The sequence below is a fragment of the Protopterus annectens genome, chromosome 1.part1 (assembly GCF_019279795.1).
Source record: "Protopterus annectens isolate FY-2018-M chromosome 1.part1, PAN1.0, whole genome shotgun sequence".
Taxonomy (NCBI): domain Eukaryota; kingdom Metazoa; phylum Chordata; order Ceratodontiformes; family Protopteridae; genus Protopterus; species Protopterus annectens.
In genome coordinates, this window is record NC_056726.1 from 1,525,424,063 (window position 1) to 1,525,444,524 (window position 20,462).

General features: G+C 42.5%; 1 protein-coding gene across 2 annotated transcripts in view; it reads left to right on the top strand.

Moving 5' to 3' along the window:
• The window catches only part of LOC122811168 (gastrula zinc finger protein XlCGF26.1-like), a 300,270-nt gene that overhangs the window by 3,832 nt on the left and 275,976 nt on the right, over positions 1-20,462 (top strand). The window lies entirely within an intron of this gene.

Sequence of the window (20,462 nt, forward strand, 5' to 3'; positions counted from 1 at the left end):
AAATCTGCACTGGTACTAAGTAAATTGGTTAGCTATTCCTGAAACTGTGTCATCAGATTTGAATGATGAATGACTTATTCCACTGTGTTCCCTGGTAAGGTATAGCACTTATGTTTGTAATGTAACTATCATTAGTACAGCGTCTCCCCTTGTCCCCAATTTTAAAGATAAACCTCAAAGTCACCTACTCCTTTTTTGGACACATTGTACTTACTTACCCACAGTTGATTTCATTGAGGAACAATCAGAAATAACTTATATTCTAACTAGAGGAGCACAGTAAACATTAATTGGAACCTTAAATGGCGGGATAAATATATCATGCCTAAGAAGTCCTAATTGTTTAAGTAAATAAGTTAAAGGCTCATTAATCATTAATTTGTGGTTGCCATTCAACTGTTTCCCAGCAAAACTATATTTCAGCAATAATTTTCTGACAAAGTCAGTCATATAATAACAATGCAGATGCATTTAAGATGGATATTTTTAGAAATTGTAATACTTTATTTGGGATTTTGTCTGTATTTAAATTGCATGTGCAGCTAAATTAATAAATCCCTTTCAGTTTGTCTGAATTTTCAAGAATACACATTTCATCTGTTGGGAGAGAGAATTATGGTTCCAAGTTAAATTGTCTGATTATCACTGGTATTTAAGTTTTCATTCCTTACTGTACCAGAGTGCCTCATATTTGTGGTGGTAACTATTTGAAATGTCAGGATTTGAAATGCCATTTCTAAAATGTGGAGACTGAATCTAGACTTATATATATTAAGTCTGACATTGGCATTTTTTTGAAATTTCTGTTTTAAACAAGGTATTGCGATCTTGAAGTTATACCTTGTTGAAAACAGAAATTTAAAAAAAATGGCAATTTCAGACTTATGTGATCTTGAAGTTAAAAAACTGCGGTGGTGGTGCTGCGGTAGCATTGTCGCCTCACAGTAAGACGTTGTCCTGTTCGATTCTCAGCTAAAGCGTCATCTGTGTGGAGACATGCGTGAATGGGCGTACCTTCGTTGAAGGTTGTGCGTCAGTGCTGGCAACTCGGCACGTACAAATCTACTGCCAATCATTGGCGGACCAGAGTTCCACTGTGGCAACCCCTAACCGGGAAATGCCAAAAGATACAACAACATTGCGATCTTGAAGTTGGCATATATGACACTGGAGGGTGCAGGACGGGGGGGGGGGGGCTTTCTTACCAGCAAAAGACAAGTTTAAGAAGGGTGATGTTTGATATTCAGTCTTCTACTGTATTTTCTGGGTTTAGTATTTCAGGACTCTATATTGTGAGTCACTAAATTTCAGAAGGGACCCTTTTGTGGCATCACCTTGTAAGGCCCGATTTACGTCACATCTGCTGTGTTTCTTTTTGTTTGATAAATTGATTTATTTCCAGGTCATTGTGAGTAACATCATGATATGATGTGTGAAGTTAACCTTTGGTTTCCGCAGCATTCTTTTTTACACTGTTGCCATGGAAACAGTTACCTTTTCTGAAGTCCTCCAAGTCCTAGTTTAATTTCTAAAGTTTTAATTTAGACAATTGTTTCTTAGAATTGTTCAAACCAAAGCGATACTCTCAAATACATTGTACTGCAGTGCCAACAAGGAATTTCTGATTTGTATAATTCTCCAAGTCATTGTTCTTTGTACTATTAAGTCCTTCTGTCACTGGTCACATTCTGTAAGTGTGGCTATTCACTTCCTTATACATTCAGGTAGGCTTGTTCCCAGCAAAACTTAAAATACTATTCTGTTTCAGTGAAATCAAAAAGAAGATACCCAGGAAATCCTTAAACCATTTGAAGTTGCATAATTATGCTGATATATTGCTCCAGAGGATGGATGTTATTGAATACATTATTTTGGGTAGTCTTCTTTTCAGATTTGTAAAAATGGTTTCATGATCTGATAAATCCACCCTTGCCTCTTTAAAGTTATATACATTTTAAAGTAACTTTTATTATCACAAATGGTAAATAAAATCAAGAATAAAAGTTACAGCTATTTATATACACTATAACTTATAGAAATTAAGCCAAGTCATAACAGTAGAAGAAAACCCTACTATCAGATTCCTAGCTAATATTGAATACAAAGTAGTAAGCACTCAACACATTTGAATCTGTTTTGCCATATTTCTGTATTCTATTTATTTCACGTAGTTTATGTAGAGTATATCCCCCATCCTGTAAATAATGCTCACAATTTTTAATGTGGCTGCCATCGTCCCTCCTGTTATATGTTGTTGTTTAGACAGACGTCAGGATACATACCATCCTGGATGTTACTCTTCATTGCCCATTACCCCTTTCAGTATTCTCCCCCATTTTTGAATCACATGTCGAATGCATGGAAGTTGTAGCTGGATCCAGGGAGCCCCCCCCCAATCTGGATCCAGGGACCCCCCCCTCATCTGGATCCAGGGACGCCACTCCCCATCTTTCACACCTCTTATTTAAGATTAAAAAACATAATGCTCGACACCACATTTTATGGTTTCAAATGTTGTCTGTTTACCTTTTGATCTATCTGATATCATACCTGTCAATTGCCCAGATGTTTGTTTCATATTTTGGCCTTTTTCACATAAAATTTCTGGGAGGGGTTCTGACGAATCAATGAGGATTGTAGCCATTTAAGAGTTTCATGAGTTTCATTCTTCATAGCCTTCAGAAAATGTATGTCAATGCAAAAATTGTTAAAGTAACTTTCCAAGTTTATATGAGCAATATTTAAAACCTGTCCCTGATTTTGGGCCTTTGCCTTCCCCTACTTATTATTTTGACTTTGGTTTTGTCCAGAATTATTGTACTAAGAGGTCGACAGGTATGTTTCTCATTGTGCACTTTAGTTCAGATTGATTATTTGTGTGAGTCTATTATGTATGCATGAATGTGTGTGTGGGGGGGGGTGCTTTCATACCCCCACACTCCCCTAGACTAATGAGCAAATCCTGCAGCATTGGTGGTGGTGGGGGGGACATTAGGCATCGAGGATAATTATTTTTATAGCTTGCCATAAAGGCATAAAAAAAATAGAGTTTGTAGCACAAAAGACATTGGGCAGGCAGAACACTGGACAGCAGTTATAGTCTACATAACATGCAGTAAAGAGATTCAAACCCTCTACCTTCCACAGAGGATCATAGTCCTCTGCACCATAACGAAAAACCAAGGTAATATAAAAATATTGCCCAAGTCTTTAAAAATTTAAGGTAAAAGGGGGGAAGGTTTGAGATCCTGCATCCTTAACACAGACAGCAGCATCATCAATCCGCTACACTAACTGATCGGGTACCATGGAATGTTTTACATAGTAAAAAGTACATAGCGCTAATATCTGGCAGTATTCAATCCACTACACTAACTGATCGGGTACCAGGGAATGTTTTACGTAGTAAAAAGTATGTAGCGCTAATATCTGGCAGTGTTCAATCCACTACACTAACTGATCGGATACCATTGGAATTTTTTTACGTAGTAAAAAGTATGTAGCTCTAATATCTGGCAGTATTCAATGGCTGCAACAGTTCACGAGTTACAGGGAACGGGGCACCTATAAGAGGCAACAGGAGAACCGTCCTGTAAAATCTGGGGCAGACAGTTGAGAGGGATGGATGCGTGTCCAATTGAGAGAAAGCTTCAACTGAAAGCTGAGCGGAATGCTAGATGACACCAGGAAGAATTTTTTAATTGTAAAATGGAAATTCTTTAAGTTAGTAGAACGATGGGTCTGGCATCACAATGCATTTCACAGCCAAAAAGTATGAAACTCTAATGTCTGGTAAACCACCTACCTAGACGTGTGATGCAATACCTCACTCAGATATTGTTGCCAGATTCACCGGACTAGGCACAAATCCCTACATAACCCAGTAGATTGGCAGCTGCCTTACAGATAGGACCCAAGACGTCAGGATTGGTGAGACCTCCTCCACCAAGAGACCGGTCACCAACATAGTACTGCAGGGCTCAGTGCTGGGCCTGCTCATGTTTGGCATCTATTTCTCAGAGGTCAAGGCTAATGTCAGTGGCCTTTGGCTCACCATGTCTGTGGACAAATGAAAATGATGAGCTATCACAGATTCCCCCATGACACTAACATCCTTCAAATCAGTGTAACACAGGCACATGACTAGTGCCAAAGCCATGGATTAAACTCAATGCCAAGAAGTGCATTATACTGCCATTTGGGAAAAAGTCCACCCCAAGTTTATTACTCCATCAGTAACACATCCATAAAAGCTGACCCAATAGTTAGGGATCGGGGAACATATGTAAGCAGTAATCTGGCGTTTGAACAACACAAAGCCAAGGCAGTAAGAAAATCATTCTATGTCACCCCGCTTATAAGTAAGGGTATAGCATTCAGGTGCAAGGAAGTTACATTAACACTTTACTCAGCCCTTTTCAGTCCCATCATTGAGTGCAATGCCCCCTTTGGCATGTACATCTCCAGACATAACGTAAATCGTGGAAGGCTCACAGAGGTTCTTCACCAACAGAATCCAGGGTATTAACACATTGTCCTGTACAGATTGCCTTAAAGTCCTGTGTTAGAAAAATATGTATTAATGTGTGTATTAGCAATATGCTTAGTGCATTTAGAGCTTGAAAAGGGTTAACACATTTATTCTATTTCATACTGCATAAATCTGTACAAACTGCAGTTGCTTTCTGACCTTGTATTGTTAGCTAAAATCTAGCTTGTGCCTTGGAAATTTACTGAGAAGCAGGTGATTTCTGCTTGCGTTAGGAAAATAATGAATAGAACAATACTACGTGTATGAAACTGACAAGAAGCTCCGCTGTGCTATTAGAAAATACACAGCTGTAGAAGTTACAGGTAATTAGTACAAAGCCTGCTTGAAAATATGAACTGCAATCAGCATTTGCTAGTATCTGAGTTAGAAAAGTACCTTGAAATGTAACACTGTACAACAGACGCTTGTAAACGGATTAATGGTCACCAAGGCCAGGTTGTTTTTCTCAAACGTTTCTCACAAATCTAGTCATGTCAGCAGAAAATCTGAGTAACATCTGCTGTAGAACAATACTGAAGGTTGTGTTTGATTATGTCAGCCATAGAAGGCCATGTCTTGTAAAACAGTATAAGAATGAACATACTTCCTGTTAGTAGTTAGACAAATCCTTGTATTTGCATGTTTTTGTCTCCTTGCGGCAAGTCAATTAAAAGTGCCTTAACTGAACCTTACGTGTATCGGTCTTTGAAGTTTTTTCCTTTGACATCCTGTCTACATATCCAGTCCCTTACAAGTTACTGAGAGGTGATCTATGCATTGTCGTGTTCTTTTACTTAAGAAAGAAAGACGCGGGACAACTGTGTGCTGTTGCTACCAACTCCAAACTTTATTGACAAGCCAGCGTACAATACAATCAACATCCTTCCTGTCTCACAGCCCTTACGTCATGCACCTCCCCGCTCCCAAAGAGCATTCGCTAAGGCAAGACAACTCAGTCCATTGAATACACCACATCTCCCTTTCTAAAAAGCCCCTTTTCACTTATTACAAAACCCAGATCTTTTCAATTTCTCCGTCTTCACTACGAACTTGGTACATTGACACAAAATGCTCACTTAGCCATGTTCGGATTACTATAACACAAATGACATTGCTATTTACAGACTGATCTCTACAGATCCAATCGGTCCGGCTTGTTAATAATTCTTCCTGATCTGGTCCTCACAACATCACTATGTACCCGGGTTTCCGGGGGAAGGCCATTGCAAGACGGCAAGGCCTCAACGGTCTTACTTAACACACTTTCCTGACCCACAGGGTTAGATTTACACTCAGGCTCAGGTAAGGGAATCAGATGCACACGGTTTCTCCGCACAGTCCCTTGGGGCACGTCTACCTCAAATGACCTCGGCGAGTAATGTTTCTGATCTACCGTACCTGGGGTCTTCATATCTGTCACCCACACCTGGTCACCAGGCAACACATCACCCAGCGGCCTTGCCCGATGGCGTCGGTTGTAGTTTGCCGCATTATACACCCTCTTCTCCTCCTCTTTCCCCACAAGTCTTCTGCAGTCGGGCAGCACCGGGTCCAACTGCGAAGGATGAATCGGAAGAGAAGTCCGCAACCGACGTCCCATGAGAAGTTCCGCAGGGCTATAGCCATTCTGCAGTGGCGTTGTCCTGTACGCCAGAAGAGCCATGTACGGATCGACACTTTTCTTAAGCAGGTTCTTCACAGTCTGAACCGCACGTTCCGCCTCCCCGTTACTCTGCGGGAACCTGGGGCTGCTTGTAACATGCTCGAAGCCATAAGCCGTTGCGAAGTCCGCAAAAGATTGGCCTGAAAACTGAGGGCCATTATCGGACACGAGGACCTCTGGGATACCATGGCGAGCGAAGAAGGACTTTAGGTGGGTGATGACCTCGTTGGATTTGCTATGTTTCAACAATGCGATCTCGAGAAACCTGGATAAGTAGTCCACAGCAAGAAGGTAAGTATGTCCTTTTAGTTCAAATAAATCCGTGCCCACTCTTTGCCATGGTCTGTCCGGACATTCAGTTGGGATGAGGGGCTCAGGATGATTCCTCCTCTCTGAGATGCACGTCCTGCATCCCGAAACCATGTCATTTATCTGTTGGCTGAGCCCAGGCCACCAGACAGTCTGACAGGCTCTGGCTTTGCACTTCACGATACCTTGATGTCCCTCATGTAATTTCAACAACACCTCATTACGCATGGCAGAGGGATAACAAGGCGTGAATCTTTTAACAGCAACCCATCTTTCACTGTTAATGTAGAACGATCTGGCCAGTAGCTCTTCAGCAAGGGTTCCTGGTTCGCATACAGCGGCCACCCCTGACTGCACAATTCCATAACCCGCACACACACTGTCTGCTTTCAGCTGCTCCCGTAGTGTCTGGAGGAAGGAAGGCTTCACCTGCATGTTTTCCACAATACTGTTCACATAGATATCCGTGTCCTCCATCAACTTTATTTCCTCCAGTGTTAGCCTGGTTTTAAGTGGAGAACGTGACAAGGCATCTGCCACCCACAGTGATTTCCCTGGAGCGTACTGCACTGTGTATGAGAACTGCATCAGTCTCATCCTGAAGCGTTGGATTCTAGGCGGTAGAAGATCCAGCGCCTGACCTCCAAGCAATGAAACCAGGGGTTTGTGATCAGTTTCTAGACAAAACGATTTGCCTAATAGGTAATCTCTGAAGCGTTCACATGCCCAGGTAGACGCTAGAGCCTCTTTCTCAACCTGGGCATATCGTTGCTCTGTAGGTGAGAGTGACCTTGATGCGTAGGCCACAGGTCTCCAGCCGTCCTCCCATTGTTGCTGCAGCACGCTCCCTAACCCAAAGGATGATGCATCCGCAGAAACCTTCGTATCCCTATTCGGTCGTATACAGCCAAAACTGGAGGTGAGCTGATCGCATCTTTTAAGTCATTGGATGCCTTTTCCTGGTCCCCAGTACCAGCTATTTTTTGATAGTAAGTCTCTCAGAGCTCTATCCCTCTCAGCCAAATGAGGGATGAACTTTCCCACCTGATTCACCATGCCCAGGAAACTCCTGAGTTCTCCGACTGTTGCAGGTGCTTCCATCTCCGTGATGGACGCGGTCCTCCTTGGGTCTGGGCTTATGCCAGAATCTGTGATGACATGGCCCAAGAAGGTCACTTTGCTCCTTGACAGGTCACATTTCCCCACATTCAGCGTGATGCCTGCCTCTTCCAGTCTCTTTAATGCTGCATGAAGCCGGGCATCGTGTTCCTCCTGGCAACGACCCCAGACCAGCACGTCGTCCATGTGGCAAATCACACCTTCTAGTCCTTCAATGACCTCTGCCATCATGCGTTGAAAGTGTTCCGGTGCAGAGTTAATGCCAAAGGGAAGGCGATTGAAGCAAAAACGCCCAAAGGGGGTTATGAATGTGGTAAGCGCAGCCGACTCCTCTCACAAAGGAATTTGCCAAAATCCCATATTGGCATCCAGTTTACTAAACACCTTCCCGGCAAGCATCCCAAGACTCTGCTCAACCGAGGGCAGCACGAACCTCTCCTGCATACGTATTCATTTAACTTAGTGTAGTCTACACATAGTCTCAGTCTGTTACTGTCTTTCTTTGGGACGACAACCATGCCTGCACACCAGTCAGTAGGTTCCTCCATTCTGGTAACACCCAGCGTCTCCATCCTCATTAACTCCTCCTTCACTTTCCCCATCAAAGGTAGGGGTATCCTCCTGGGGGTCTTCAAAGAGTATGGCACCGCATCTGGCTGAAGCTTTATATGGTACTTCCGCTGCACTACCCCCAGCCCAGAGCACAGTTCAGGGTATGAGGCCTTCAAAGACTCCATGGTAATAGTGTCAACCCGCTTCAGGAGACCCAGCCCCAAAATAGCAGGAAGACCTAAAAGCGGCGTGCGGAGGCCTTTAACAACATACACCTTCTCGCATGTCTGTCTTTGTCCATAACCAAGCTGAAGCTCCAAGGATCCTGTGACCTCCAGTGGCGTCCCTCCAGGCCCCAACAAGGGCCTCTCCGGCTGCTGGAGCAGAGGAGCATCCTTCCCACTGAACAAGTTGTCCAGGTCTGACTTGGAAATAACAGTAACATCCGCCCCCGTGTCAAGCTTGAAAGTCATAGATGTGCCCTCTATTTGAACCTCCACAATCCAGGAATGGTTCCCAGAGGAGACAGAGCCAAGGAAAAAGCCCTGTTCTTCACGCTCGCCAAGCTCCTCGTCCTCCTCGATACACTGCACCGCCTTAATCTGCCTGCAGACTCGCTGGTAGTGGCCCTTCTTCCCACACGAGCGACATCTTGCAGCAGTCGCCGGGCATAGGAGTTTATGATGAAATGGGCCCCCACACCTGTAACACTGCGAAATCGGAGCGTCTTTACCCTTTTGCGTCTGTCGCTGAAAAATCGGCGTCAGGGCCTTGCCCCAACCTTTCGAGGGCTCCAGCCGGCGTTTGGTGTCGAGTGGTGTCTGCACAGCGTTCACGTTATACTGCAGGGCACTACTATCGCACCTCAAAGCCGTCTGCTGCTTCTTTACCTCCTCCGACTGTCTGGCCATGTTTACAGCTCTCTCCAAGTCCAACTCTTTCTCCATCTGCATCCGCTCGGACAGTCTGGTGTCAGCCAAGCCCACAACAATTCTATCTCTTATGAGCTCATCGTGCAGCGTCCCATAATTGCAGTGCTCAGCTAAAGCATGCAAAGCAGTAACAAAAGCATCAACAGTCTCATTCAGTTCTTGTTTCTGCATGTTAAATCGCACGCGTTCATAAACAATGTTCTTTTGACAATAAAAAATCTTTCGAAGCCGTCTTTCACTTTGCCATACTCCTGATGCTCTGCATCGGTTAGTTTGAGGCCTCTCAGGACATCGTCTGCCTCATCGCCCATGCAGTATATCAGGGTGTTCACCTGGTTCCCTTCTGGGTTCGAAGATAAATTGCTGGCCTGACGGAACCGTTCAAAGCGGCGTATCCATCGTGTCCATTCATGAGGTTTGGAGAAATCAAAGGGCTCAGGCGGCTGAATGCTAAACGTAGCATTAGGAGCGCTAGCCGCCATGTTAATTCTAGCTCACGGCTGCCGACCATTCTCTTCGTCCGACATGTCCGCCCCCACGGCCCTAGACCACTCGTACGGTCTTCAGCAAGTGTTCAGCAGTCCCAGGCACAGCCACACAGCACTTCTGACACCATGTCGTGTTCTTTTACTTAAGAAAGAAAGACGCGGGACAACTGTGTGCTGTTGCTACCAACTCCAAACTTTATTGACAAGCCAGCGTACAATACAATCAACATCCTTCCTGTCTCACAGCCCTTACGTCATGCACCTCCCCGCTCCCAAAGAGCATTCGCTAAGGCAAGACAACTCAGTCCATTGAATACACCACATGCATGACATTTAAGGCACCCTCAGATAAGGCCCTGACTGACCTTTTGCATATCTGCAAAATGAACAACACTAGAAACACTAGATGCAAGGATTTAAACTTTGCTTGCAATATAAATAGAACATGTTGATGAGACAGATATGTGTCTGAAGTGATCCCCATTCATATGAAGCAGGGTCAGTTCCTAACCCTCCATGTGAAGCAGGGTCAGTTCCTAACCCTCTATGTGAAGCAGGGTCAGTTCCTACCCCTCCATGTGAAGCAGGGTCAGTTCCTACCCCTCCATGTGAAGCAGAGTCAGTTCCTACCCCTCTATGTGAAGCAGGGTCAGTTCCTACCCCTCCATGTGAAGCAGGGTCAGTTCCTACCCCTCCATGTGAAGCAGGGTTAGTTCCTACTCCTCCATGTGAAGCAGGATCAGTTCCTACCCCTCCATATGAAGCAGAGTCCATTCCTAACCCTTTTCAAATATATCCTTGATCATTGGATGGGAAATTGAAAATTTGCCTTCAGTCTGGCTGCCGTATCTCTGAAAGACAGATGCTGACAGAAAATACTCCCTAACTAATATAACCTCCCCCACACTAAACCTTAAGCAATCTCCTAACTAACATACCCCTACAAATAGATAGCCATGTTACATGTAGACATAAGTAAGTCCCTGGTGGTGGTTAGCCTAGTATATGCCTTTGAACCTACTGACACACTGTATGGATCTGTGATTTATGCATCAGGGACAAAAAAAATAAGAGGAGGTATCAGGCATGTTCCGCCAGATCAGGGACAGTTAAGAGGCATATATGTGTTCTGAATATGTGCATGTGTGTGGAAGATTGAAGGGGCAGTGACTGTACCAAGAAGAAGCATGGGTAGCCAGTATTAAGTACCCCAGGAAAGTGTCAATTACCACTCAGGTTACTGAACAGCAGTTTGGACACATGGGAAGTAGCCAGTTAATGAGGTGTTTCCTTATTCAAGCTAATTTGTCCCTGAATCACAAATTCCCACATCGTGTAAGCAGTCTGTTCTTACTGCCATTGCTAGGGTTCTTTCTGAATCCCCACGTTTTGTCTGAAGTCCTACATGTTCTGCATATATTACGGGACAAAGTTAATGACGATTTGTATGCACGATATATATATGACAGCAAAATCTGTACCTACAGCAGTAAAAATAGTAAAGCGACTCTCTTAGTGAAGCGTGCAAAAAGCAAGTAAGACCTGTAGCACAAAGCAGAAGAGATGTTTGCCTCTCATAGAGAGGGATTTCTTCATGACTGGTGGTCAGTACAGTGGCTGCCATGTTCATTGGATCTTTGAGACTGATTAAATGTCTCTCAGTAGCCTCACTTCTCTATTAAAGAGTCATCATATGTAGATTCTTACTCTGCACCACAGTCTCTGTAAGTCTCTTTGTGTTGTTTGGCAAACATTTGGATCCGTAATTAAACGCAGTTCTTTCTTTATTGAGGAAGACTAACTCCGAATTCATTTGTACTTGTTCACTTGTGATACAGGAACAGAAAATATTGTGATTTTTGATATATAATGACTAAAACATGCTTACTAAAATCACCAGTGTTGTAGACAATGGAAACAGCCTTGTGAATTCAGTTGCAGTTTATTTATATTGCAGAATATAAAATATTGCTGTCTTTTAATGGAAAGGTAAAATAAATGCACATTTTGCTTACTCATCAGTTTCAGATTTATCAGTTCACTTTTAGTCTGTTAATAAAAAATAGCAATTTTTCTTACAGATGTTGTGTAAGCAACTATGGATAAGCTGCTTTAAACATCCAAAATTAGTTTCTTTGTACTTTGCTTCAATTAGACTCTGGTATTCCACAAGTAAAGTACAACTAGGGCGCTGACACGCCAGAGGTAAATCCACAGTTAAGTTCTAGATATCGTTAAATCCACCATTTAGATGCAGTTGTTATAATCTATAAAGGTGAGGATCAGAAAGGACCCGAGACATTTGGTCCATCCTGTCACTGCAGAAAGCTGTGTAAGTAGATCAGTGAACCCCCTGTAGTTACCTTTATATTCTCAAATAAACAGTGTGAAAACATATCCCAGCAGATCATTCCCAAGATGAATATCTGAAAGTGTGCATATGGAGGGAGGTAATAATATATTGTATAATGACAAAAGCTTCAGCTGTATTGACCTAAGATCTTTGCGTACTCCAAACATTTCATTCTTGCTTGCAGAAGGTTTACATGTAACAGCAAGTTGACAGATTTGATTGCAGAGGATTTACATTAACAACAAGTTAGCAGACTATATTGCAGAAGGTTTACATGTAATAGCACATGTTAGCAGACTGGATTGCAGATGCATTTGGAAAGAGACATTCCACTGTGCACATCAGTGTGGAATCAGCAAAACAGTATGAAAGAACTAAAAAATACATTGTTAGCTGTGGAAAAAATGTTTTAGTAAGTTTAAAATTAAATTATCATATTTGGAAGATAACCACAATTTGATGACCCCAGAATTGAACTTTATAACAAGAATAGGACAATTAAATTGTTTAAAGCAGAGCCGTTGCTTTCGGAAGGCAGGTCTCTTTGAGACAGAATGGTAGTTTGTGGCCCAGGGGAACAGCATACACATGAAAATATAAGTCAGACAATCCATGACCTTTTCACACTGATGCAGGCCCAGCCTTAGTTATGCCTACATATATGGTTGACTGGACTCCCAGTTCACAGCCTCATTCACACCTGCATGCCCTCCAAACCCATAGGTGTTATATGTAAAGGTACTGAGAGCCCTCTCACAAAATAGTGGTTATATGTACATTTCCTGAGTGCCCTCCTGTCTCACAGGTGTTATATATAAAGTTACTGAGTTGTATGTAAAGTTAGTGAGAGTCTTGCCACCCCGTAGGTGTTATATGTAAGGTTAAATGCCCTTCCACCCCACAGGTGTTATATGCAAAGTTACTGAATGCTGTCCCTCCCCATAAATGTTATATGTAAAGTTAGTGAGTGCCATCCCACCCTATGGGTGTAAGTCAATGAGTGCCATCCCAGCCCACAGGTGTTATATGTAAAGTTACTAAGTGCCCTCCCACCCCGTATGTGTTATATGTAAAGTTATTGAATGCCCTCCCACCCCACAGGTGTTATATGTAAAGTTACTAAGTGCCCTCCCACCCCGTATGTGTTATATGTAAAGTTATTGAATGCCCTCCCCCCCCACAGGTGTTATATGTAAAGTTACTAAGTGCCCTCCCACCCCGTATGTGTTATATGTAAAGTTACTAAGTGCCCTCCCACCCCATATGTGTTATATATAAAGTTAGTGAGTGCCATCCCACCCTATGGGTGTAAGTCAATGAGTGCCATCCTGCCCTGTATGTGTTATATGTAAAGTTAGTGAGTGCCCTCCCAGCCCACAGGTGTTATATGTAAAGTTAGTGAGTGCCTTCCTGCCCTGTATGTGTTATATGTAAAGTTAGTGAGTGCCTTCCTGCCCTGTATGTGTTATATGTAAAGTTAGTGAGTGCCCTTCCAGCCCACAGGTGTTATATGTAAAGTTAGTGAGTGCCTTCCTGCCCTGTATGTGTTATATGTAAAGTTAGTGAGTGCCTTCCTGCCCTGTATGTGTTATATGTAAAGTTAGTGAGTGCCCTTCCAGCCCACAGGTGTTATATGTAAAGTTAGTGAGTGCCTTCCTGCCCTGTATGTGTTATATGTAAAGTTAGTGAGTCCCCTCCCAGCCCACAGGTGTTATATGTAAAGTTAGTGAGTGCCCTCCCAGCTCACAGGTGTTATATGTAAAGTTAGTGAGTGTCCTCACCCAGTATGTGTTGTATGTAAACTTACTGAGTGGCCGCATATCCGGGTCTATATTATATCATTGAACGTTTAAAACAGCAAACGATGAATAATCGACCCTATGTAAGTGAAAGCTTACAATCTCAAAAGCTCAGAACAGCGATTTTTTTTTTCCAAGGGAAAAAAATCGCTGTTCCAAAAAAAAAAAGAAAGAAAAAAAAATTGAAAGAATATTCCCCACACCCCCCTACTTAAATATACCAACTCCGAGATCACACTACAGTGCCAAAAACAGCAAAGTAACAGAAGTGACCAAGTGAATTCTTTCCCTGGGAAAGAATTCACTTAAAAGCCTCTTTGCTATTTTGCCTTTTCGTTGTTTTAAGTTCAACCAAGATGCATTCGATAGAATGCGTCTTCGGTCATCTAATAGGAACCCGCATATCCTATAGGTGTTGTATGTAAAGTTACTGAATGCCTTCCCTCCCAAAGGTGTTATATGTAAAGTTACTGAGTGCCTTCCTGCCCCACAGGTGTATATGTAAAGTTACTGAATGCCCTCCCACCCCACAGGTGTTATATGTAAAGTTACTGAGTGCCATCCCACCCTGTATGTGTTATAGGTAAAGTTAATGAGTGTCCTCCCACCCCACAGGTGTCATATATAAAGTTACTGAGTGCTCTCTTGCAGTATAGGTGTGATATGTAAAGTTACTGAGAGCCCTTCCACCTCACAGGTGTTATATGTAAAGTTACTGAATGCCCTCCCACCCCACAGGTGTTATATGTAAAGTACTGAATGCCCTCCCGCCCAATAGGTTTTATATGTAAAGTTAGTGAGTGCCCTCCCACCCCACAGGTGTTATATATAAAGTTACTGAGTGCTCTCTTACCCTATAGGTGTGATATGTAAAGTTACTGAGAGCCCTCCCACCCCACAGGTGTTATATGTAAAGTTACTGAATGCCCTCCCACCCCACAGGTGTGATATGTAAAGTTACTGAGAGCCCTCCCACCCCACAGGTGTTATATGTAAAGTTACTGAATCCCTCCCCTCCCCAATAGGTGTTATATGTAAAGTTAGTGAGTGCCTTCCTGCCCTGTATGTGTTATATGTAAAGTTACTGAAAGCCCTCCCACCCCACAGGTGTTATATGTAAAGTTACTGAATGCCCTCCCCCCCAATAGGTGTTATATGTAAAGTTAGTGAGTGCCTTCTTGCCCTGTATGTGTTATATGTAAAGTTACTGAGAGCCCTCCCACCCCATAGGTGTTATATGTAAAGTTACTGAATGCCCTCCCACCCCACAGGTGTTATATGTAAAGTTACTGAATGCCCTCCCAGCCAGTAGGTGTTATATGTAAAATTAGCGAGTGCCTTTCCACTCTGTATGTGTTATATGTAAAGGTAGTGAGTGCTGTCCTGCCCCACAGGTGTTGTATGTAAAGTTAGTGAGAGCCCTACCATCCCATAGGTGTTATATATATAAAGTTACTGAGTGCCGTGCCACCCATAGATGTTATATGGAAAGTTACTGAGTTCACTCCAGCCCCATATGTGTTATATGTAAAGCTAGTGAGTGCCAGCTCACTCTATGGGTGTTATTTGTAAAGTTACTGAGTTCCATCCCACCACATATATGTTGTAAGTAAAGCTTGTGAGAGACCTCCCGCCCAACAGGTGTTATATGTTAAGTTACTGAGTGCCATTCCACCCCATATATGTTATATGTAAAGGTAGTGAATGCCCTCCTGCCCCATAGGTGTTATATGTGTAATTAATGAGTGCCCTCCAACCCCATGGGTGCTATTTGTAAAGTTAGTGAGTGCCATCCCACCCCGTGGGTTTTTTTGTACAGTTAGTGAGTACCATCCCACCCAGTATGTGTTATATGTAAAGCTAGTGAGTGCCATCCTACCCCATAGGTGTTATATGTAAAGTTACTGAGTGCCCTCCCACCGTTTAGGTGTTATATGTAAAGTTACTGAGTGCCCTGCTGCCTGTATTTGTTAGATGTAAATTACTGAGGGCCCTCCCACTGTTTAGGTGTTATATGTAAAGTTACTGAGTGCCCTCCCACCGTTTAGGTGTTATATGTAAAGTTACTGAGTGCCCTCCCACCGTTTAGGTGTTATATGTAAAGTTACTGAGTGCCCTCCCACCGTTTAGGTGTTATATGTAAAGTTACTGAGTGCCCTTCCACCGTTTAGGTGTTATATGTAAAGTTACTGAGTGCCCTCCCACCGTTTAGGTGTTATATGTAAAGTTACTGAGTGCTCTCCCACCGTTTAGGTGTTATATGTAAAGTTACTGAGTGCCCTCCCACCGTTTAGGTGTTATATGTAAAGTTACTGAGTGCTCTCCCACCATTTAGGTGTTATATGTAAAGTTACTGAGGGCCCTGCTGCCTGTATTTGTTAGATGTAAATTACTGAGGGCCCTCCTACCCAATAGGAGTTATATGTAAAGTTACTGAGTGCCCTCCCACTGTTTAGGTGTTATTTGTAAAGTTACTGAGTGCCCTCCCACCGTTTAGGTGTTATATGTAAAGTTACTGAGTGCCCTCCCACCGTTTAGGTGTTATATGTAAAGTTAGTGAGTGCTCTCCCACCGTTTAGGTGTTATATGTAAAGTTACTGAGTGCCCTCCCACCGTTTAGGTGTTATATGTAAAGTTACTGAGTGCCCTCCCACCGTTTAGGTGTTATATGTAAAGTTACTGAGTGCTCTCCCACCGTTTAGGTGTTATATGTAAAGTTGCTGAGTGCCCTCCCACCGTTTAGGTGTTATATGTAAAGTTACTGAGTGCCCTCCCACCGTTTAGGTGTTATATGTAAAGTTACTGAGTGCCCTCCCACAGTTTAGGTGTTATATGTAAAGTTACTGAGTGCCCTCCCACCGTTTAGGTGTTATATGTAAAGTTACTGAGTGCTCTCCCACTGTTTAGGTGTTATATGTAAAATTACTGAGGGCCCTGCTGCCTGTATTTGTTAGATGTAAATTACTGAGGGCCCTCCTACCCAATAGGAGTTATATGTAAAGTTACTGAGTGCTCTCCCACTGTTTAGGTGTTATATGTAAAGTTACTGAGTGCCCTCCCACCGTTTAGGTGTTATATGTAAAGTTAGTGAGTGCTCTCCCACCGTTTAGGTGTTATATGTAAAGTTACTGAGTGCCCTCCCACCGTTTAGGTGTTATATGTAAAGTTACTGAGGGCCCTCCCACCGTTTAGGTGTTATATGTAAAGTTACTGAGTGCCCTGCCATCCGGTATTTTCTATATGTTTAGCCCATGCTTGTCTCCCATCAAATTATCTATGGTATGATTCCAGTTATCATCATTAGGGTAAATATGTAATTACTGGCCACATGATGGGTAAGACCAATAAAACACAAAATAGGATAAGTTTATTCTAGCCCTAAAAAGATAACTGCTTAGACTTAAAATGGCCCACAAGGGCAGCTAGCCTAGTGCTTATGTATAAACCTGTGAAAAGCTACCAAGAATGTCACCATAGTCAGAACGATAGATAAAAAGAAGGAAACTGTTGCAGGGAACAGATGTAAACTAAAAATGGAACCTGACATACCATATAAGATGAGATGATAGCACAAATGTTTTTAGACATCTAGAAATTAGCACAGAAAGACACATGATTTAGAATGTCATACTCTGCTACCGTATTATTTACGTGGAATGAGCTGGAATGTAAAGCACAAAATCGTACACTATTTTCACCGATCTGTAACAGACTGTTTAGCTCAGTGTGTCAGTTCATACAATTAACCAAGACACAGAGACTTGGATATTCTTGATTTCAGAAATGTTGTGCAAGCTGTAATGAGACGTGGAAAGGTTCAGAATACAAGGTACATATAAAGGAACAATGTGCAGAAATGAATATGTAAAATTAATCTACTGTTATTAAATGAATGAATGGACAGTCAGTGAAATATTTCAATCTTGGCTTCACTGTCTAGTTGAGATATGGTACAAGGCTGTTAGAATATACAATGAGAATGAAAACGCTTGTATTATAACATTTTCAATTAAATGAGGTGTATTTCATGTAAATCAGACACAAAATATGATTGAAAAGTCATCTGTGATTTATTGAGAATGTAATTGCTAAGTGAATGTACCTTTGAATTACAAAGTTATGATATGTATATATACACACACACATGCACATACATAAACGTGTGTGTGTGTGTGTGTGTGTGTGTGTGTGTGTGTGTGTGTGTGTGTGTGTGTGTGTGTGTGTGTGTGTGTATGAGACTGTGTCTGTGTGTGTCTGTGGTCTGCATCTGTGAAGACATGAACATGGATGTGACAAATCTTACATAAGTTCAGACAAAAGTCTATATGCCAATATCAGGAGTTATTACTCCTGAACAATTAGTTTTTTTGTGTTTTGTTCTTCCTTAAAAAAAGTGTTCACTACCCTTAAGGCTGGAAAAGTATTTTTCATTGGTCCTAGGTTATGTTGTCTATATACCATAATTATTTGACTATTTAGAACAGACCTGCCATACTAGCTTTGATTCATAAGTTTAACAAGTTAAAATGAATGCCGTAAATTAACTGTCAGTTAGCTGAAAGGATAAAAACTGTGAGCTAGTAACTTACCTACATGGCATATAGGGATACAAAACGTTTTTACACTGCAGGTGACCTGAGTTGACTGCTGGATTTGGTACCTGTAGGAGGTGTCTGGAGAAGATAGGAGACCGTAGCTGCTGCTACCTGCTCGCCCATCCTATGGGGAGGCAGGTTGCTCTGACTCATGATGCAGTTGATACCTGGTGTGAACATTAGGTGTTCTGCTAGTGGAGAGCTCCCAAAACAACAACAACAACAAAAAAGTGAAATAAAAGACTGAAGTTACAGGAGCAGATTGGATATTAAATACTGATCTTCTACTTTAAACTTGAATTTGTAGGGTGCAAGCCCTACTGACTCCTGATGTGGGGGTAAACTCCCCACACATCTGAACCTATACATACTAACTCCAAAGTCATCATACCTCAGAGAAATATGACATTCTGGCAAATGGCAATCACAGATGTTGGATGACCTAAAATCTGGGCATACATATAATGTCTCCACATGCCGATACTCAGCCCTGCAATCCCTGACATCTCAAATGGTCATTGACTGAAGTCTGTACCACAGAGCAGGTTGCAGGGATAGTATAGTTAATTACTGCAGTGACTGAGCCCTGTTACATACAGCAGGATGCAGGGATAGTGTAGGAATAACTGGCAGTCACTGAGCCCTGTTACATACCACAGATGAGAGCATAGCATAGTTATCACTGCAGTGACTGAGCCCTGTTAATACAGCAGGATGCAGTGATAGTATAGTTAATCACAGGCAGTGACTGAGCTTTGCTCCATACAGCTGGTGAAAGAGTAGTGTAGTTAATACTGCAGTGATTGAGCCTTGTTATATACAGCAGGATGCAGGGATAGTGTCAGAATAACTAGCAGTCACTGAGCTCTGTTACATACCACAGATGAAAGGATAATACGGTTATCACTGCAGTGACTGAGCCCTGTTACATACAGCAGGGATAGTGTAGGAATAACTGGCAGTCACTGAGCCCCATTACGTACCACAGATGAGAGCATAATATAGTTATCACTGCAGTGACTGAGCCCTGTTACATACAGCAGGATGCAGTAATAGTATAGTTAATCACAGGCAGTGACTCAGCTTTGTTCCATATAGCTGGTGAGAGAGTAGTGTAGTTATCACTGCAGTGATTGAGCCCTGTTACATACAGCAGGGATAGTGTAGGAATAACTGGCAGTCACTGAGCCCCATTACGTACCACAGATGAGAGCATAATATAGTTATCACTGCAGTGACTGAGCCCTGTTACATACAGCAGGATGCAGTGATAGTAATGTTAATCACAGGCAGTGACTGAGCTTTGCTCCATACAGCTGGTGAAAGAGTAGTGTAGTTAATACTGCAGTGATTGAGCCTTGTTATATACAGCAGGATGCAGGGATAGTGTCAGAATAACTAGCAGTCACTGAGCTCTGTTACATACCACAGATGAAAGGATAATACGGTTATCACTGCAGTGACTGAGCCCTGTTACATACAGCAGGGATAGTGTAGGAATAACTGGCAGTCACTGAGCCCCATTACGTACCACAGATGAGAGCATAATATAGTTATCACTGCAGAGATTGAGCCCTGTTACATACAGCAGGATGCAGTAATAGTATAGTTAATCACAGGCAGTGACTCAGCTTTGTTCCATATAGCTGGTGAGAGAGTAGTGTAGTTATCACTGCAGTGATTGAGCCCTGTTACATAACAGTCACTAAGCCCTGTTAACGTACCACAGATAAAAGGATAATATGGTTATCACTGCAGTGACTGAGCCCTGTTCTGTACCACAGATGAGAGGGTAGTGTAGTTATCACTTTAGTAATTGAGCTCTGTTACATACAAAGACATGCGTCTGGAGCATTTCCACGCGGGCCTCCACTGAAAATGGACTCTGCCCTGTCAGTCTTTCTGAGTAAATAAATGTTAAATATATAAATAAAAATACAGGGTGATGGGGTAGTGTAGGTATCAGTGCAGTGATTCAGCCCTGTTACACACAACATAATGCAAGGATAGTATAGTACCCAATGACAGTGTGTGAACTGGTTGTAGCCTCCCCACATTTCTGTTTACCAAGATATCGTGGATAAATATTCTTTTGGAAAGACTGATATCTAGTTTATGGTG